The following is a 23,057-nucleotide window of genomic DNA, read 5'->3' on the forward strand; positions in this document are numbered from 1 at the left end:
GTCTGTTTGTCTATGTGTAGTATGTGTATCTATGTGTGTGCATATCTGTCTGTGTGTCTGTGTGTCTATGTGTAGTATGTGTATCTATGTGTGTGCATATCTGTCTGTTTGTCTATGTGTAGTATGTGTATTTTTGTGTGTGCATATCTGTCTGTGTGTCTGTGTGTCTATGTGTAGTATGTGTATCTATGTGTGTGCATATCTGTCTGTGTGTTTGTGTGTGGTATGTCTATGTGTACTGTGTGTGGTGTGTCTGTGTGTGTGTGCAGGTTTGCATGCACTTAATTCTTATAATGAATAACTATAATCAAACATTTATCTACACATGGTAGTGACCATTGCATGTGTATGGACATGAACCTGCATATATATTTGAAACTAATACTCCAAATAAATGAACCTAATAAAGAACACAGAGTTGTGGATATTGCACTGTGTCAGTGTCATATTAAGGACAGAAATCATTTACTCTTAGCATCCCTTAACCAAAAGGGAGCCAGATTTGAACTGTATACTTTGCTTTCCCTGTGTCTTCATTATCCCTTACACAGGTCTTTTGCATTGTACTTATTCAACAACATATAAAGAACAACATGAGGAAGGAATGGGGGATACTTTACAGAAACGTTTTATAGACTTTAACAAGGGATTAAGTCATTAAATCCACCCGATCTAGATAATAGGCAAACACGATCAAGCAATATCAGAATGCCATATCTAGTATTTGCAGTTGATATTCACTTCATAAGGCTGCTTTTGGCTTATTTTCTTTTTCCAACAAATTATTATCACAACAGACTTACGAACACATGTTCATTGCTTGGGTCAGGGGCTAAAAACAGTACATAAGTTTATAACTGTGCTTTAACTTAGGTTGTGAAAGCTGATTGCATGGGAGAAATCTTAAGGTACATAAATTTGATGGTTTTATTGTTCTCTTAAAGGCAGGCTAAACAAACAAACTGAGTACACAATAGCATTGCAGTCTTAAGATAACTTGGAGTGTATTATTAACTGTTGGATGTGCGGTCCAGCAAAACTTCCAGTCTCTTAGAATGTAAGAGAAATTTTTATAATAATGCATTGCCATATAAGTCCAGTCTACCAGAAAGGATTTCTTTTTTTTATGGTCATTTTTTTAATATTAGTTACAGTTTGTTAACTTTGTATCCCAGATGTATCCTGCTTCCTCTTTCCCTCCCAATCCCACCCTCCCTCCCTCATCTCTTCCCTGTCCCTTTCCAAGTCCACTGATAGGGGAGGACCTCCTCCCCTTTCATCTGATCCTGTTTTATCAGTTATCTCCAGGACTGGCTGCAAAGTCCTCCTATGTGACCTAGCAGGGCTGCTCCTCCCTTCAGGGTGGGAGGGAGGACAAAGAGCCACCATTGAGTTCATGTCAGAAACAGTCCCTGTTCCCCTTATTAGGGTACCCACTTGGATACTGACCTGCCATGGGATACATCTGAGCAGAGGTTCTAGGTTATAGCCATACATGGTCCTTGGTTGGATAAACAGTCTCATAAAAGACCCCTGTGCCCTGATATATTTGGTCCTTGTGGAGCTCCTGTCCTCTCCAGGTCTTACTAACTCCCCCTTCTTTCATATGATTCCCTGCACTCTGCTGAAGGTTTGGTTATGAGTCTTAGCATCTGCTTTGATACACTGCTACGTAGAGTCTTTCAGAGGCCCTCTGCAGTAAGCTCCTGTCCTGTTACTTGTTTTCTCCTACATCCAATGTCCATCCCATTTATCTTTCTAAGAGAAGATTGATCATCTTACCCTGGGTCCTTTTTCTTATTCATCTTCTTTAGGTGTATAGATTTCAATATGTTTATCCTATCTTATAGGTCTATATAAGTGAGTATATACCATGTGTATCTTTCTGCTGTTGGGATACCTCATTCAGCATGATCGTTTCTAGGTCCTACCATTTGCCTGCAAATTTCATGATTTCCTCATTTTTAATTGCTGAGTAGTATTCTGTTGTGTAAAAGTACCACAATTTCTGTATTTATTCCTCAACTGAGGGATATCCGGGTTGTTTCCAGCTTCTGGCTATTACAAATAAAGCTGCTACAAACATGGATGAGCAAATGTCCTTCTTGTGTACTTGAGCATATTTTGGATATATGCCTAGGAGTGGTATAGCTGGATCTTGAGGAATCACTGTTCCTAATTGTCTGAGAAAGCGCCAGATTGGTTTCCAAAGTGGTTGTACAAGTTTGCATTCCCACCAGCAATGGAGGAGGGTTCTCCTTTTTCCACAACCTCTCCAGCATGTGTTGTCACTTCAGTTTTTTATCTTGGCCATTCTGATGGGTGTAAGGTGAAATCTCAGGGTCGTTTTGATTTGCATCTCTCTGATGGCTAAGGATGCTGAGCATCTCTTTAAATGTTTCTACCAGAAAGGATTTCAAAGCAGAAAGTATGTTCAAAATTGAGCCTTACCTTCTTGAAGACTTACTCTGAACCTACACAATATGGTAAAACCTAGAAGGTGACAAAAAGAAGTAACACTACCCAATACTACGAATAAACACAGCCCCAGCCTTTTTTTACTTGACAGGCTAGCCTGCTCCACATCTGCAGCACCTCAGTATTACTAAGGTCAGAGTTTGAGTGCTCTGTCTCCATGTCCACATCCTCAGTTCACGGGTGAGTAACTTTCAACACCTGACAGTAAGTTGATAGAAACATCACAGGATAACAATGATTCTTGTACTATCAACTTAATGCCGTTTCCCCTGTACTTTCATTCTTAAGGATGTGAATGTATTGGGGGCCTCTTTACATAAACAGTAGGAGAAATAGAACTAGAGGTGAGAGAGATGGATAGATGATAAAGATGCCCACCCTGCTTTCTAGCTGAGTACTGGGTGAGACCATCATGCTCTCTGGGCTTTACTTTGCCCAGTTATAAATGAGAACTAACTGCCTCACAGGTCGCCATCAGAAGCATAAAATTATTAAGGTCTCTGCAAAGCAGTTACAGAAAATAGATTGATGTACTCTGAGCATTTCTGTTACTCTGATTTTAATCCTAGGAATATAAAAAATTTCATGGATTGAACTTTGGAAAATGTGGTATATATATATATATATATATATATATATATATATATATATATTTGGTTGGTTATTATTTCTAAAGGAAAAAAGTGCTATTTACTAAACATAAAGGAATTTGGAAGAAACTACGCTGAAATTTTTCTAACCTGATTTCCCCTTTCATATTTAATACTAAGGTTTCGATCACTTCCTGTATTTGTCTGAAAACTTATTTGACTAATTGATAAAACCTATTTTCTACTGAGTATCATTCTGTGGTAGTTAAAATTTATTACACACATTTTTAGAGCATTCTATAAAAATATTTTAATCATTGCGGTCACTTTTGCAATAGCTGAGGTAATTTTATAATAGGTCTCAAATACGCCGACCAGCCATCTCCAGAGAACCAAAATGAGTTTTCAAGCTGCCTTAGTAAGCACATTGCAGCACACCAGCTTCATTAAGGGACTGTCCGTTCCTTAATTTGTATGAATGGACGACACTAAAGTGCAGTGCCACAAACCTCATAGAGCATCTTATAGGTAATAGCATTCATCATCAGGATGGATTTTAGTAAAATCAATACTAGTAATGATTTTTGCAACTGACAATGCCTATGCTCAAAGTATTATTTACAATGAATTATCTTCTCTTTGCTCTCTCATTTTCCCATGTTTATGAAACAAGCCCACGGAAGAGGACATTCTGCTTTTGTCCTTGAGTTTTCCAGTATTGGATTTATTGGTGCACTGATTTGCTTTGTAATGACATAACTGCTGATTGCATTGACAATGTTTTCCCAGCCAGCGCTGAAACTTATCCATGGAACATCTGAGCAGGAGAAAGATATAGAAATGTAAGCAGAATGTTTGAGTTCCAAGTCTTCCAGTATCTTGCTGTTAAAGTGTGGGGGATGGCTCAGCCCCTCCCCCATGGGTGTAATCATTTATACCGTGAACAAAACACCTCAAAAAATGTTGGAAATTCCCCTAAGATTTTAAGATCACTGATACTCAGAAACTGGCACCTAGTTTCTATATACAATATTATAGTTAATATTAAAAAAAAACTCTATGATATGTTTCACTTCTGAAGAATTTATTATACTTGTAGTTAAACTAATAATGAGTTATTGCCCACATGCTTATAAAAACTCAAACAAAACTGGCTTAGAAAACAAAAAAGGAGAAAAGAGGAAAGCATATTATGTCCTATGAAGAGACAGTAGTTGTTCTAAGAACAGAAATGATGCACCATAACTGTCCATGCTCCCATCAGTCTGGATTGGCCTATTTTCTCCTACCTTAAAAGACTTCTAACATGAGAATAAGTGGCATATAAGAACAAAAGTAATGCTAACATTACTATTCAGAGGACAGGAAATATTTCTTCATCCAACTTTTCTATATATAGAAGACCCCAGGAATAGCCTGGTTGCCTCAGAAAAGAATCTTACTGATTTGTATTTTGTTGTTGTTGTTTGGTTGGTTTCATTGTTTGTTTTAGTTTTTGTTTTTGTTTCTATTCTCAAGAGAACAAAGTACTTTACCTTGTTTAAAAACCCAGGTCATATTTCCTTTCCCTCGGTGTGGAGAGTGATGAGAAAGGGGAGAGTTTTGTTGAGGGTCATCTTTCTGTTGCATCTTATATGTGGAGAAGCCCAAGTTCCTTGGGGGCAGGAGGTGTCTTAGAGTAAAGATCCTATTTCAGAAAGACAGGAAGGATTTTCTACTCAGTAAAACATCATACGAACATGAGAGTCTGCACTCAAGGTTCCTCCTGTATTTCATTTCACTTGCTATAATAAAATACTCTGACAAAAACATCTTAAAAGAGGAAGGATTTGCTTTAGCTCATATTAAGTCACATTAAGGTCCACCACAGCAGGGAAGTCAGGGCAGCAGGAACCTGAAGTAGTTAATCATATCCACAAAAAAAGGTAAAACAACTGGTGCACAAATGTTTACTTTTACTGAGCTTACCTTCTCCACACTCACCAGTGCAGGAGCCCCTGCCCTGGAAGTGATTGAACAAATTTTGGCACCACAATTAACTTAGTCAAAATAATGCTTTTTTTTTTTTGGTCACAGGTCAACCAGATCCCTCTTTGAGATGCCCTTGTACAGATAACCTCAAATTGATAAGCCAATCACATTCTCAAAACAAAATATACAACACCTTTTTTTTTTTTTTTTTTTTTTTTTTTTTTTGCATTTTATGTAGCTTTTGCACAGGCCTTAATTCTCCTTCATAGTATTTTTCAAAATGTTACACTCCTAACTGAATGGTCAAGTTGGGGAAAGATGCCATGTGATTACTTTCAGTTGTGTGCCTTACTAAAGAAACTACTCAGTATATACGTAGTAATGACTAAAAAGTTCTATTGTGGTACATTTACACAATGGAATACTACTCAGCAATTAAAAACAAGGAAGTCATGAAATTTGCAGGCAAATGATAGGAACTAGAAAAGATCCTGAGTGAGGTATCCCAGAAGCAGAAAGACACACATGGTATACACCCCCTTATAAGTGGATATTAGACATATAATGTAAAATAATCATACTAAAATCTGTACACCTAAAGAAGCTAAGCAAGAAGGAGGACCCTGAGTAAGATGACCAATCCTCACTCAGAAAAACAAACAGGACAGACGTAGGAAGAGGGAGAAAACAGGGAACAGGACAGGAGCCTACCACAGAGGGGCTTCTGAAAGAAAGACTATACCCACCATAGTATTAAAGCAGACGCTGAGGCTCATAGCTCAACTCTGGGCAGAGTGTAGGAAATCTTATGAAAGAAGGGGGATATAGAAAGATCTGGAGGGAACAGGAGCTCCACAAGGAGAGCAACAAAATCAAAATATCTGGGCCTAGGGGTCTTTTCTGAGACTGATACTCCAACCAAGGACCAGGCATGGAGATAACTTAGAACTCCAGCACAGATGTAGCCCATGGCAGCTCAGTGTCCAATTGAGTTCCCTAGTAAGAGAAACAGAGGCTGTCTCTGACATGAACTCAGTAGCTGGTTCTTTGAGCACCTCCCCCTGAGGAGGGGAGGAAGCCTTACCAGGCCACAGAGGAAGACAGTGTACCCAGTCCTGATGAGACCTGATAGGCTAGGGTCAAATGGTAGGGGAGGAGGACCTCTCCTATCAGTGGACTAAGGAAAGGCATGGGAGGAAGAAAGAGAAAGAGGGTGAGATTGGGACGGAGGAGGAAGGGGGCTACAGTTGGGATACAAAGTGAATAAATTATAATAATTTGTTTAAAAATCTCAAAAAATGTTCTAGTGGATGTAAACTAGATTAAACTCTATATTATCTATGCCTAGCAACTGTTTCTGGCTCCAAGTTTTGTGGAAGAGTCTATCACTTTATTTATTATTATCTGTGTTGGCTTTCATGAATCTCTCTCTCTCTCTCTCTCTCTCTCTCTCTCTCTCTCTCTCTCTCTTTTGTTCAATACCCAGTACTTGAGCTCTTTTGACAACTTCAATCCTATAATACTCTCTTCCAAAGGCTGTACTTGAAATATAAATATTTCTATACATCACAGAGACTTAAGTTCATGATCTCAGTCCTTATTAGAAACATTGAAATTCCAGGGATCTTTGGGTACATCTGAGTCTTGTGTGGAAGCAATTATCACATATTTTGCAGTTCTTGGCTGGAATTTTTACATCCATGAGGTCATAGAATGCATTTACTATATGAATGATGTTACCCTTCTTTCTGATAATCTTCAAGAGCAAGGGATTGCGTGTACCTATCAATAATCCCCCACTCTGTTTGTGATTTAATCAATTGTAAAAAAAATTGAAAGGTTAACAAAAACTGTATTACCAAGAAAACCATACATTAACGGTATCTGTCCTTCATTGAAGATCAGCTGTGTCTTCAATGATACAGCTGTGTCATAATGATACAGCTTGCATGATCATGTTTGCAATCATAGAGAAAATGACTCACTATGCATTAAACATGTGTTCTTTTCTACACAACTATGGCATACATAGACTGCCATATAACAATAATTTGGGAGGGCTGCTCTGTTCTGAAGGGAAAAAGAGGAGGAGTGGATCTAGGGACTGGGGTGCAGGGAACTGAGAAGAGTGGAGGGAGGAGAACTTGGGGTTGGGATGTAATGTATTAAAGAAGAATAAAAAAATAAAAGGATTGTGCTTAATGACCTTTATTCTTCATCGCCGACATTTTCACTTTTTTCCTTAATCTCCCTCACCTATCGGCAGAGCCCTTCTAGTAATGTGCACCAATTATCATTCTCTTGTCGAGCACAGAGATCAGCTCTCATAAGGTGACCATCTCAAACAATTTGACATGTGTATTGACCCCTTCCTGGTAGAAACATGTCTTTCTCCTAGTGATTATGCAAAAGTGGCAAACTTTTTTCTGTAAAAGGAAGAAAATAAATATTTCAGGCTTTGGGGACTTTCCTGATGCAACTAAGCCATTCAGTTGTGGTAGCATAACAGCAGCCACAGACAATATGCAAATTTATGAGCACAACTAGGTTTCAATAAAAACTTTTTTCTTGGGTGCTGTGATTTGAATTTCATATAAATTTTATGTGTCAAAAAAAAAGCGGTTGTTCTTCTAAAATAAATGTGGCTCATATACATGATGGACTATCTTCAGCCGTAAAAAAGAATCGAAGTTTTGTTATTTGCAGGCAATAAATGCAACTAGAGGTAATCGTATTAAGTGAATTACATCAGACTCAGAAAAAACAAATACTGATTGTTTTTTTCATTTGTGGTTCCTAGATTTTACATAACAAATAAAAATTATATATATATGTATTATTGTTGTATCATAATATATTACATTAATTATATACAATTTTATGTGTTTCTATATTATAATATATAATAAATTATATAATTTATATATGCATATATAGAGAGAAAAAAACTGTCTGAAGGAACAAAAGATATTAGCATTGGAGGGAAATAGAGGATCAGGGGAGGAATATGCTCAATGCACATTATATAATGATAAAAAAATGTCCTCTTGGGGATTTTTTTGTTAAATTACATAAAAAATGTAAAACCCTTTCTTTGCTCCTCAACAATACAAAACAGGTAGCAGATCTAATCTGACACATAAGCGTTAGTTTGTCAACACCAAGCTATATAGTGTCTTCAGCAATGTTCTCTCCTCTTGTGAATTTGTTTTACTTGATCTTGTCTGGTCTTGTCAGATATCAACAGTGCCCCCAGAATTTTTTTTGTTTTGTTTTGTTTTTCTAGGCAGGGTTTCTCTGTGTAGCTTTTGCTGTTCTGGTCTCGCTTTGTAGATTAGGCTGGCTTCAAATTTGCAGAGATCCACCTCCTTCTCTGAGTGCTAAGTCAAAAGACATGCACCAAAGACCCTGGCTTCAGAATAATTTCTTAAGCATTTCCCCATTCATTCTTCCTCTGTTAGTGATCTCAGCTATCTTAACATTGAAAGCTGTCTATTTGAGTCCATCTTCTGTTGCTAGTAATCTAATATCACCGACCATGTTTTATGAAGGAAAAGCGTACGTATTAGCTGACAGCTCCAACGTTAGTTTGAGAGGCTATATCTGATGATTTTCTTGCTGGCTGAGTCTCAAGATACACATGGCATCATGTGGCAGTACACAAGGAACGGGAACAAAACTAACTCAATCTGGCTCTTACAGTAAAATCGTTACTGAGATGCTCTATTAGTCTGTTCATCTATGAATTTACTAATGGTGTGGTTGGCTTAATCCGCTCTCGAGGACAGAAGCCGGACACATGTTGAATGTCCCATCTTGCACTACCTCATAGTATCTCATAACAGATATTAAATTCTATCCTTAGCTTCAGAAAGTGCAAACCACATTCAAATTATATCTCCCTGTGCTCCCGAGTCATGGGTTTATACTTTGGCCTAAAACTCTCTATAGTCTCACATATTTATCTCTCTCTTTCCCTCTCCACCTGTAAATCCACTACTTATACGACAAGTCGACTATTGAACCAGTAATTTTTATTCTCTCCCATTAGCAGCTATTGTCTCAACATTTTTTATCCTGATAAGGACTTTTACAGTTTCCTCAGTTGCTCAATGCAAAAAACCTAGGGTCATCGCTGGTCTCTTCTTTGTCTCTGACACATCCAAATCACGAACAAGCTTGGTCACCGTCACCAATGCACACCACTCACCAATTCCAATTTGGATTAAGGATGTAACCCTTATTTTGTCTGGATTATTTTGTTAGCTTTGCAACTCATTTTTCCACATTTTTTCTGCATCCTTCATTCTGTTCTCCACTGTGCTTCATTCTGTTCACGACTACTGATATTCTCCAAATATAAAGTAGAACTGTATCAAATGCCTACACAAAACTATAATAATTTCTTCTCAAAGAAAAAAGCTCTATAAGCCATATACATAGATAAAGATCTATAAATCTCTCCATGATCTGGCTCCTGCTTATCTCTATAAATTAATTCCCTACTGTTACTTCCTGCTTGCTTGCTCTACTGGAGCCATAATGGCTTGAGAGGTTTGTTTTTTGTTTTTTGTATTTTTTTTCCCATTACCTCATAGGTCATGCTCTGTCACTTCATGCTCAAATAATACTGAATTGGAAAGAGTTCCTGTGACATGATACCCAAAACATCATTTTCCTTTCTCCTCTCTTATGTTATCTTTTGATACTTTTAATTTTTCATTGAACTTATATTTACAGGGTTGGAAGAACCCTTAACCTTTTTGTTAATTAAATTTTTATTTTTTATATTAGTTACAGTTTATTCACTTTGTGTCCCAGCTGTAGCCCCCTCCCTCATTCCCTCTCAATCCCACCCTCCCTCCCTCACATCCTCCCATTCCCTTTTCTAAGTCCACTGAGACGGAGATTTCCCTCCCCTTCCCTCCGGCCCAAACTTATCAGGATGCATCTTGAGAGGGAATCTCTAAAACGGGGCCAACTCGGAGGTTTGAGATCAGGGAATGTCCACAGGTCAGGAAGCCTCAACTTGGCATGCCACAACCACTGGTAGATAAAAGGTGGAAAAGGCAGCTACAGAGAGCAGGAGGTCCTGAAACTGAAAAGACAAAGGGCACACGCAGCAGGAAACTGAATCAGGCTGTGAAGAGCATATAAAGAAAGAAGGATAACCCTGCCCTCCATGGCTGGGAAACCTACTCATCAGCTGAAAATTTATCTGAAGTGTTATTAGCTCTAAGCCTAAAGCCAGTGGGTGGATCAAATTCTAGAGCCATCTACCTATTGTCTACGGTGAGTAATTTAGCACATGGAAACAAGAGTGTGATCAAATACATGTCAATTGAGGCAGAAAAAGAATAAAGTTCAGCATCTCTTCATAATGAAAATCACAAAAATTAGAAATAGAAAGAACTTAACTTTGCACAATAACGGTTATATATGCCAACTCCTAGTCAGTGTTATACTAAATGCAGTGCAACGGAGAATTTCCAATAAAATCTAGAATGAGACAAGAGTGACTTTTCTCTCAGCTCTTATTTAGTATGTTGCAATAAGACAAGAGAGAGAGAGATAAAATCGAGACAAAAAGAAAAGGAAGAATTAAATTATCCCTATTTTCAGGTGACAAAACTGTAAAAATTGTGCCAGAAAACATATAGATTTGATAAATATTTTTATCAAAGTAGAAGAATGTGAAATCAGTACATCAAAATGAGTAGCTTTCATCAAAATAGATGAGTTTGATGAGAAAAAAAGCTAGGAATCTTGTTTATATTAGCTTTAATATTAAATAGATAAATGCCTGTAGAATAAATGAAACCAAAGCTATAAAAGACCTCTACAATGAAAAATTAAGGCACTAAAAGAAGACAACCAGTAAAGAGAGGACATGAGAGAAGCCATTGGAAGAAAACTAAAAATAAAATAAAATATTACATATGTATGAAGATACCAAAATGAAACACATTATCTTGTATGTAATCTAGTAAATAAAGCATGTATGTTTCTGAAGATATACCTTTCCTCAGCTCATTAGCCAATTCACACTGAGAGCTCCTTTTCTTTATAAAAATTTTATTTCATCTACAAATGAAACAAAAAACTAATCAAAAAATAAAAGTACCTCTTGGTTGGTTGATTAATAAATATGACAAAAACATTAGTACGGAATTTTTGCAATAATAAATTTTAGTAGTATTGTGTTCTCTACTTTTTGTCAGATGTTAAGAATATTTCCAGGTCTGGGATTTTGAAGGTTACATCTCCAGTTGACATGTCTGTCAACCAAGGACTTGATTACTTTACTTGTTACTAATGTACTTTACCAAGGCCAACAATGAAGCTCCTGATCTAGCATGTTTATTTAACCTTTATACTTGTTTCCTTCTACAACATAGCTCTCTCTCCCTCTCTCTCTCTTTCAGACACACACATACATATACATGCATGTGTGCTTGCACATACACAATCATACGTGCACACACATATATACATACATGCATACACACATACACATTTAATTTTCAAAAGTTGTTGCAATATTTTACTGAATGCATTATTTTTAAAAATACTGAAATGTTTAATAATAAACATTTAGTTGGATTTAGTTTTAATTGTCAGGTTGAGGTTTTAGTGAATATTATTATAAAATATAATTGTGAATGAATACACATAATTGCAAAATAACTAAACATACTGAATATTACTGACATACCTTACTGCAGAATGATGCATTATAAAAAAAAATTATACTATGTTAGATATAATTAAATACATTTATCCAAAACATACTTAGTTGCATTATCCTACTATGTCTTTTGTGTGCAGTTTCATTCTATTTAATTACTTTGTCCTTTCAAGGTTTTATTTTGTATACTTTCTACAATAAAAGGGAAACAGACTTTCCGTAATTTACAAAAGAAAGGAAACAACAATAGAATAATGAACAATCACATTAGCTTGCAAAGCAGAGCCTGCAAGTATTACCATTAAATGCAAGCCCATCATCGAAGTCTTACGTCTTCTATTATTCTAAGACAGGATAAAAATAGTATACTGAACATAAGGTAGACTCCTTTTAACAAATATACATGGCATGTCTTCTCTCTTAATTAAATAAAATGTATTGTTAATTAAAACAACAACATATTACCAACAGTCCTTATCTTCTCTTTGCCTCTGTCTCTATTAAATTAATAAGGGTGAAACAGGGTCTAAAGACAAATCCCAGGGTCCTCAAAACCAGCAAATGTTGAAGAGTCGTATGTCAGAGGGTGTTAATGATGCTCTGGTTTAACTATCTGTCTTCCATGAGTGGGAGTTAATTCTTATTTCCCTTTGCCAGTACCCTAGGAGATCACTAATCAACCTAATATATCCCATTGGGTCTGCAACATCTGTCTAGATCAGCGATTTTCAACCTGTGGTTCGTGAATCATTTGCGTTGATGAACTCTTTCACTAATGGTCACCTAAAACCTTTGAAAACACATATATTTCCATTACAATTCATAACAGTAGCAAAACTACATTTATGAAGTAGCAACAAAAATGATTTTATTATGGTGGGGAGAGGGGCAACATGAGTAACTGTATTAGAGGGTTGCAACATTACAAAGGTTCAGAACCACTTATCTGGATGTTTTCATGTTGCCCTGATATGGTTTGGAAGTAAAGCAACTGGCAGAAATATGAGATTCATGTTTGTTGTGGTATCAGCAATAAAGTCAGCTGCCCCTGACCCGGGAGGAACAACACTAACAGAAGCCAATGTTAGGCATTTTAAAAAGCTAGAAAAGGTCTGTGACATGATATCTCAGTGAGTAATGATGCATGCAACCAAGTCTGATGATCCCAGTTCAATCCTCAAGAACCACATGGTGTGAGGAGAGATCAACTGAATCCTACTAGTCCTCTGGCCTTCACATGAGTGCTTCACACACACACACACACACACACACACACACATACACACATACACACACACATAAAAAAATAAACGTGATATTACTTAATTAATCAGGGACCTGGGGGACCAGGGAACTTATTAGAATCATGGTGGATAGTTCACAGAATGAAAGACTCAAGCAGCCAAACTTCAAGAAAGACAAATCTAGATATTTCACTGAAAAGGCCCTTGAATAGTCACTTTCCAATTCTACCTCAGAATGTCTAGTTAATTAATGGCTCTGTAGACATGCATATGTTTCATATTATTAACCCAAATTCATAAGAGAAATCATGTAATTTGCTGACATTACATACCTAATCTCAATGCCCCTATAGTAATATTGTATAGTTCAAAGCTGATAATAACAGCATTTTCTTCCTCAAGAAATTTTTAAGACAGCCTTAGATTATATACATGGGAACTAAGAAATAAATAATTGCCCTATGTATAAATTCCTAAACAAGCATGACACTGTTTCACTCGACTAAAACTTTACATATAATGTTTTTTTAAATGTATTTACTTATTTATTACAATTTATTCACTTTGTATCCTCGCTTTAACCCCCACCCTCATCTCCTCCTAGTCCCACCTATCTCCCTCTTCTCCTGCTATGCCCTTTCCCTAGTCCCGTGATAGGGGAGGACCTCCTCTCTTTCTATCTGATCCTAGCCTATGAAGTCTCATCAAGGCTGCCTCTGTTCACTGGCAAGGCTTCCCCCTCCCCCAGGGGGAGGTGATCAAAGAGCCTACCAATGAGTTCATGTCAGAGACAGCCCCTGCTCCAATTGCTAGGAAACCCACTTGTAACGTGAGCCACCTATGGGCTTCCTCTGAGCAAGGGGGTCTAGGTCCTCTCCATGTATAGTCCTTGGTTGGAGTATCAGTCTCTGCAGGACCCCCTAGGCCTGTATTTTTTGCTGAAACCTCATACCTCATACAGAAGGCCAAAAAGGATAGGCATTGGAAGTAGAAGAAAAGGAACAGGACATAGCCTTCCATAGGGGACCTCTGAAAGACTCCGCCCACCAGGGCATTGAAGGAGGCACTGAGACTCATAGCCAAACTTTGGGTTGAGTGCCAAAAATGTTATGGAAGAAGAGGGAAATAGAAAGACCTGGATAGTACAGGAAATCCACAGGAGACCAACAGTTTCTTTAACTGAAATTCTCATCTCTGTTTTGTCCACCAGGCAAGTTTCTAACCCATTGGTGGTAACAAGTATGCACAGCTTGCTATCCTTTGCATGGCCACAAATGAGCAGCTTTGGGCCACAAACAATGCTTTGCTGGATCAAGAGTCCTCACAGTATGCATTGAGCATGTATACTTGCATGGAAGTACCCTTCCCTTTCTGAGCTTGTTATTGCTATGATTATGAGTATGTCTTATAGAATCTGGCCAGATGGATCTTCTCCCAATGAAAAAAAGAAAAGTATATATATATATATATATATATATATATATATATATATATATATAATCACAAGAGGAAGGAGCACATGCATTCTTCCTGAACCTGTTATAAGGCAATGGCACAGGACCAGCCTAACAACTAAAGGTGTTCTTCCTCTCCCTTCTCTGGACACAACCCAGATATTTTTCTGCCCAGTGCCTGTGAGTCATGTCTCTCTTGGTGACATCAAAACTTTCAAGCCAGGAGGGAAATTGACATCCTGGGAGTGATGCTGGTGATGGTAGATGTTAGGTGATTTGCTGTCTTTCAAGTAGAGAGTGAGGTTAATGCTCTGGGCATGCTAACATGTGATACCTGCTGGAAATTCTCACAGACTGGAAGTAGAAAAAGTTATTGCCCATTTCTTGGTTTCACTACAGTACTGTAGATTCTAATCTATGTTTATATTACCTGAAATTCTTTGTTTAAATGTCTATATTTGTTAGTGACTCTACTTTTTCATCTACTATGGTTCCTGACTCTTTTATTGTGATAATGTAAATATTTTAATACAAAAATGAGTTAAAGAAATTTTTAAAGCGGGATTATAGATATAGATATGTCTTACAATGTGATTCAATGATAGCCATTTGTCAATCAATGCTGAAAGTCTTGTTTTTCTGTTGCCTGTGACAACATACGGACATAAAAGCCATTTAATTTTTTAAAAGGGTTTCTTTTAGTGGACAGTTTGAAGCTGCAGTCTGTCATGTCAGGAAGTCACAGCAATAAGAGCTCAAGACCACTGGTCCCATCAAGAAGCATAGAAGTGGCAAATGTTTGGTTGTGACTAATTTTGTTGTATTCTGCTTTTATTCCACAGCCCTTTCTTAGTCTGATTTTCATTTTAAACTTCTGCCACTTTTCTAATGTCAATGCACCTTCCCTGTTGCCATGACTCTACTAAATTTGGTCCACAGCACTGGGAGAGTTTTCATCCTCACTTGCTGGAGACCCTGGTGGTTGAGGTATCCAGTCAGCGGCTAAGCTGAGACTTCCCTACAACGACCATGGTTCTAACAGTCTTCTTACGTCATACATAATATCACCCCACAAGCTGAAAGTAATGTTTCTTCTCAATTTGCACAACTTCAGGTATTACTCAAGTTACCTGCTTCATTTTCTACAGCAAAAATATGCTGAGTCTTTTCCCCCAAGATGTTAATAAATAGATTAAGAAGGATAGAAGCTTTGGAAGGTAAAAACATATCAAATTCATGGGAACCCTAATTCCTCCTTAGTTTCTTTTGAGAATCCCCCCTGGTTTTTTTTCCTAATCACTCTGGCAACTTTGTGATATAAGGAGCTGCTTTGCTTCAGTAACCCTTACTTAGGAAGCCACAGAAAAAACCTGTCATATATGCCAATGTCACCTCTCCTTCGGGTCTTATAACGAGAAAAATATTTTCTTTTTTGTTTGCCTTAAAAAAAATAATTGAAACATTCTCTCTGTCACTGGCTAATTGAGCCCATTCACCTGTGACAAATGCAAGCTGTGCTTCAGTCAGGACAACACCAGCCTGTCAGCTGGGTCACTCAGAGTGTTCTGTGCTGTGCAAAATTGCTGATGTTTTCAGATGCTCTTCGTGGTCAAATTCTAGCAGGTGAGCATAAACAAACAGCTCTATTTAGTCAGGAAATGGACACTGTTGAAGGGGGAGAGGAGGTGTGACCACGCTATTTCTATTCTCTTGCTAAGTCAGCCAGACTGTGGACCATACCACAAATCCATTATACATGATGCCTCTTTTCTACATAAGTGTACCAGCTCGATGCTTTTGCAACATTTCTTAACTCCATTCTCAGTGTTTTTCTTTTATCCTAGATTCACCTAGAACAGTAGTACTCAACCTTCCTGGTGCTGTGACTCTTTAATATAGCTCCTCATTTTGTGATGACTCCCAACCATAAAATTATTCCATTGCTACTTGATAATTGTATTTGCCCCTGCTGTGATTCATAAAGTATATATCTGATATGCAGGATATCTGATATGTGACTCATATAGAGTCACGACCCACTGGTTGAAAACCACTGATCTCGAGCAGGAAACCAGGGAGAAAAACAGAGGATATAAACATATAATGTCACCACAGCTCTTCACTTTCGTGATGCTCTTTCCAAAAAGGCATTGGTCAGTTCTCTGCTAACTCTTTCAGAGATGTCTCACTTAAACTACTAAGCCATTTGTGGTGTGTCCACTTATTCATCATACACACTTGCATATTTCACACTCATTATGGTGCCTGGCATTTCAGAAGAGTGTAAATGGAGAAATGGATAGATAAATAAATAAAACACATGGATTTTTGTCCCCAACTAGTGAATGCACTTTTTGTGTTACATTACAGGATTTACCTTTCTTAGCAACACAAATTCTAAAATCTTTAAAAAATTTCTCCCACTACCCATAGTCCTATAACAAAGAAAACATTAAATATAAATATGGTGGTTCTATTTCTGAAAGGTTATATTACCTCTAAAAGTGCGGTTGGAACACCTCATTCATGAAGAGCTGGCAATCTTGGGAAATGTGGCTTGACTTCACTTTGTCATCGTGAGCCTGTAGGTATAAGCTATATGATAGCAACATATTAGGCAGCTATTGAATTGGCTGTGTATCTTTAAACTCCTGATCTTCCCACCCCTGACTTAAAAGTGTTGAGATGACAGGCATGTCCCATCCTTCCCAGATCAACTCCTTCTAAGTAGCCAACTTCATACCATTTTGTCTTCTTAGATGATCACCAAATTTGTGAAATAAAGAGAAACTGTGGCCAGCAATCCAAGGAAACAGCTGCTGCTCCGGTTGCAGCTGACGAGGACACACCCTCATGGGGAGCATCATGGCCTGCTGCTGAGCTGCTCACTGTCCTTTGACAGCCACCCCTCACTTCCAGTGCTCCTAGCCAAACCTGCCAAAGAGACTTCCTTAGTTTCCAAGCTATAAACCCATTCTCAGAAAAAAGTTATGAAATTGAGTTACACATTTCCCTAAAAGTATCTTATTCTTGAAGATTGTTCTCGTGAGGAATGTTTGTATCCAGCTGCTGTCTTCTTAGAATGGCAACATGAGAGTCAAAGTTATTTAAATTAACAAAAAAGAGAGTAAGACAGTCTTCACAAACTTTGTCCTAGGCAAGTGGCTGAGCATCAGGTTTCTGCAGCATCTTGAATTGGCAAGCACCAAATACTGTCTGCTGCTGTGCAAAGATGTCCTAAGAACAAGTTCACCTTCCTTCCGTGTACACATGGAAATTCACCTTATCAGATCTCATCCTTTTTCTTCTTCAAACTGTTGCTGCATCGACCTCCTTTTGTTTTATTTTGTTTAAGATGTTTTTCTCTTATCTTTCAAAGAGAATTTGCCCTCCAATTGGCTGCACAGTAAAATACGAGCCATGCTAGAAATACTTTATTCATATTTGACTATTATCCAATTGTGTTTCATGCTAGGTAAAATCCAGAGTCTTAAGAAAAGAAAAATGTGAGTTCAGTGAGATGTCTCAGCAAGTAAAATTGCTTTTACCAAGCCAGATGACCCAAGCTGTAGTGGCACAAGGCAATAACGGACTCCCAAAACTTCTCCCCTGACATCTAAACACATGCCATGCTACACAGTTGTGTGGACACATACATACATCAATGTAAACATAAAATAGAATAGGACATAAGAGGAGACCAGCATCCATATATCCAGACAATAGAGAGGCCTAGGAAAAATATCAAGATAGCGTCTATTATATTACAGTCGAGAAATGAAAACCAGCTGCTGCAGGTGCATTTTCATTGTTTCTCAAGCTAACAGAAACTTTTAGTACAGCAAATAAAATCAAGATGCTCCTAATGAAACAAGCAAGACCCTGTCTTGGACTCTAAGCAGGAAGTGGTTCTTCCCGGAGCAGCTATAAATCTCCAGTAGCGACACTATACTGAATAAATATCAATCCCTGGAAGTAAAACGGATATGCTGCCTGTTCACATTAATAAAGAGACCATATGCATCTGTGCTGATAACCAGTGCTTCACAGAACATAGTTCATGGGAACAGAGATCCAGTTACTGTACTTGGCAAATTCCGTGGAAACGGCTATTAGATTTCATACAAAAATTAGCAAATATTTCATACGAGAAACAAGATTTTTTTTCTTACCTCAAAATCACCCTCTATTGCATAAGTTAAATGAATGAGTGGACTGATAATACCAACAAATTCCATAAGGTACCGAAGAATAGTTAAATATATGTTATATTTAGTTGAATGTAAGCAAACCAACATCTAAGAAAAGTGAGAACATTCACATTTAAACCCTGTTTGTAACATACAGGAGATAGTGCAAGGACATTAACCTTCCTCTGAAGACTTCATGAACTCAGTTCCAGGAAAGCAGAAAATCTATTTTTTATCGTTAGAAGTCACGTTTGTAGTTCATCTAGAGCAGGTGAGACTAACTATCATTCTTTTCTGACTCTGCATTGAGTGTTTTGACTGGCGGCATGTAACAGACGCTACAATGGTAGCTACAGATACTTGAGTCAAAAAGTGAATAAATAAATTCTGGCAACAGTGTGACATAGGAACTATGTAAGAGTCTAGCATTGTTAGAAGAGCGAAAAATCTCACGGCATCACAAGGTCTCCGTTATCAGAGTCCACCATGACTAAAATGTCTCAAAACAGCTGTCCCATCATGACTACAAAACTACAGTTAATGAATGATGGAACTGCTAGATGAGGCAGGGGAGTGCTGTTAGGTGTGAGAGCAGTGACCTGACAATGGGGCCCTGCTTGAGCCTTAGCTCTCCAGCCATCTCTCCTTCATGACCATGCTTTCCACAGGAAAAGATCCAAGAGGATTTTGCTCTCCTTTAGTAAAAACCTAGCATGGTAGCTGATCTTGATTCTCTATTTTCTAGGATTTAGAATCACCATGGAGACAAAACCCCTGGTGCATGCCTGTGAGGCACTGTCCCCATTAGGTTAATTGAGGTAAGAAGACACATGCTGATGTGGCTGGCACCATCCTAAGGCTGTCTTCACAGACTGAATCCAAAGGCAGGACAGGGCTGAGCAGTAGCATGTGCCACTTTCTGCTCCCTCACGGAGGGGTCAATGTGACCAGCTCCTTCACACACCTGCTCTCATGACTTCCTGACCATGAGGGACTGTCCCCACAAACTGTAAGCCAGCACAAGCCTCCCCTGATTTCTGTTGCTCTTGTCAAGTATATGATCACAGCAACAAGAAAGAGAACCACAGAACCAACAAAGGCTCACCAGTAGCTTGCCTGAAAGCACAGAGTAAACACTCAATAAAATATTAGCAAACCAGATTCTTAAATACATAAGGAAGTACTATCTTACAGGCAAGTTGAGTTTATTTCAGGAATATGAAATGGTTCAGTATTAACTACAGCCTTAAAGAACAGTCAACAAGGCAAAATAATTTTTAAAAATTAGCAATAAGAACCTTGTAAGAAATAGACATTCTATGCAGAATGTCTAATGGCTCTGTCAGTAAGATGTATGCTGCACAAGCCTGAGGGCCTGAATTTGATCCTTAGCAACCAAGTCAAAAACCTGATCATGATGGCATCTGAGTATAAACAAAGAGTGGGTGAGATGAAGAAAGGCAGATCCCTGGGCACACTGTCCAGTCAGGCAGGCCTAATCTCACTGAGCGACAATCTCAAAGAACAAGGTGCATTTGGCTCTGAGGAACAACACCTATGACTGAACTTTGGCCTACACACACACACATACACACACACACACAAAGTCATGTGCACACTTTCATATACATACCTGCACAGATACACATGAAGACAAGTATGTGCTGAGAGGGGAAACATTAATTGTTTTTATAAAGCATAACGAAGCCATCCCTGCAAATTATTTTAGCCTTTCCAGAACCCTGAGCTAACAAGCTCCCTCAGCTGTTGCTATGTAAGGACACTGTGGCTATTTTAGGAAGTCAGTGTTCAATAATTAAATGGGTAAAGAACCGTTATTCGCTCCCCTTTCAGAATATAATTTCATATATTAAAATTTTATTTTCAATAGGCAATTAATTTAAACTTCATCTTTCTTTTCTAGATAAATACCAATAGCTCTCCAATGAGCCAGAGTACTAGAAAAGTCATGGTAATATCTCCATGCAAATTTCACTTTCATTATATGCCCTTTGAATCATTTAGGAGGTTGCTTTTCTCAACCCCTCAGATTTAAGAAGGTCCAGATCACTAATATACTGCTATCTTTCCAGGTTATAAATCTGACAGAGCATGGAGCAGCCCTTACAGTGTCATAGATAAGAGACTTGGAGAAATGACTGTCAGGATCAATTTACTGGACTTGAGAACTTTGAAGGATGAGAATCACTTAAGAAAGGAGGAAATGTCTTTTTCAGCTGCTGAACCCTTTTTTTTTCATTTGCCTCCCCTCTAATTTAAGGCATTTAGTCTACAACTGATAGCCTTTGTTCAGACCACTCTTGGGCCTTGCCCTCCAATGCATTCCTTGCAATTTTCAAGCATCATTTTATAGTTAATCTTGTGAGTTCACAGTGTCAGAAATATAGACAGATCTGTCTGTGTCTTTCTATAGTGTCAGAATTCATTAAACAACAATGATTTCCACAAGCTGTTTGGTCCCAACTTTCTTTGGTAGCATGATCATTGTCAAACAGAATTTTTAATGCATTTGCATATGGGGAGAGGACAACCTAGACTATCATCTTCAAGAACACCCCCCCACACACAAAGAAATGCTCAATGTCATTAGCCATCAGGGAAATGCAAATCAAAACGACCCTGAGATTTCACCTTACACCCATCAGAATGGCCAAGATGAAAAACTCGAGTGCCAACACATGCTGGAGAGGTTGTGGAGAAAAGGAAACCCTCCTCCACTGCTGGTGGGAATGTAAACTTGTACAACCACTCTGGAAATCAATCTGACACTTTCTCAGACAACTACGAATTCCTCAAAATCCAGCCATACCACTCCTAGGCATATATCCAAAAGAGGCTCAAGTACACAATAAGGACATTTGCTCAACCATCTTTGTAGCAGCTTTATTTGTAATAGCCAGAAACTGGAAACAGTCCAGATGCCCCTCAACTGAAGAATGGATACAGAAATTGTGGTACATCTACACAGTGGAATATTACTCAGCAATGAAAAATAAGGAAATCATGAAATTTGCAGGTAAATGGTGGGACCTGGAAAGGATCATCCTGAGTGAGATGTCCCAGAAGGAGAAAGACACACACGGTATATACTCACTCATATAGACATATAATATAGGATAAACCTACTAAAATCTGTACATCTAAAGAAACTAATCAAGAGAGAGGACCCTGACTAAAATGCTCAATTCCCACCCTGAAAGGCAAAGAGGAAGGACATCAGAAGAAGAAAAAAACAGGAAACAAGCTAGAAACCTGCCACAGAGGGCCTCTGAAAGGCTCTGCCCTGAAGACTATCAAAGCAGATGCTGAGATTATGGCCAACTGTTGGGCAGTGTACATGGAATCTTATATAAGAAGTGGGAAATAGTAAGATCTGGAGAGGACAGGAACTCCACAAGGAAAGCAACAGAACCAGAAATTTGAACACAGGGGTCTTCCCAGAGACTCATACTCCAACCAAGTACCATGCATGGAGATAACCGAGAACCCCTGCACAGATGTAGCCCATGGCAGTTTAGTGTCCAAGTGGGTTACATAATAATGGAAAGAGGGACTGCCTATGACATAATCTGATTGTCCTGCTCTTTGGTAACCTCACCCTGAGGGGGGAGCAGCCCTACCAGGCCACAGAAGATGACAATGCAGCCACTCCTGATGAGATCTGATAGACTAAGATCAGAAGGAAGGAGAGGAGGACCTCCCCTATCAGTGGACTTGGGGAGGGGCATGCATGAAGAAGGGAGAGGAAGGGTGGGATCAGGAGGGGAGGAGGGAGGGCCTTATGGGGGGGTACAAAGTGAATAAAGTGTAAAAAAAGAATACCCCCCATTTCATTTGAGACAAGGTCTTTCATTGGTCCAGAGCTCACCAATGATACTAGAGAGGCTACTTAGTGAGTTCCGGTGATTCTTCCCTAACTCCCCAACACTGAGATTACCACCATCATGCCCATTTTTTTTTAATTGGGTACTGAAAGCTACTAAGGTCCTGTACTTGCAAGTCAGCATTTTACCAATTGAGTTATCTACCTAGCTCCTCTTTTATTCCAATCCTAATTACTAATATTAACTCTCAGATCATTTATATACTTCACATACATAGATAGATTAGACAGATAGATAGATAGATAGATAGATAGATAGATAGATAGATAGATGGATAGATAGATAGATAGATGGATAGATAGATGGATAGATAGATGGATAGATAGATGGATAGTCAGATAGACAGATGTTCACTATAAATGTCCCAAGGACAGCTGTCTGTGAGTCTCTGATGCACACAGCAGGTAGTCAATGGGGTCATTGGGAACCATGTCAATTACCTTGTTAGGTATGGGCTCCTTGTTAGGTTTTTATGAGCTCCAGATAAGGGTGCTAGTTCCTTTCTTATTCTGGTGTGACTGATAAATTTCTTATACC

The sequence above is a fragment of the Meriones unguiculatus genome, chromosome 17 (assembly GCF_030254825.1).
Source record: "Meriones unguiculatus strain TT.TT164.6M chromosome 17, Bangor_MerUng_6.1, whole genome shotgun sequence".
NCBI classification, from domain to species: domain Eukaryota; kingdom Metazoa; phylum Chordata; class Mammalia; order Rodentia; family Muridae; genus Meriones; species Meriones unguiculatus.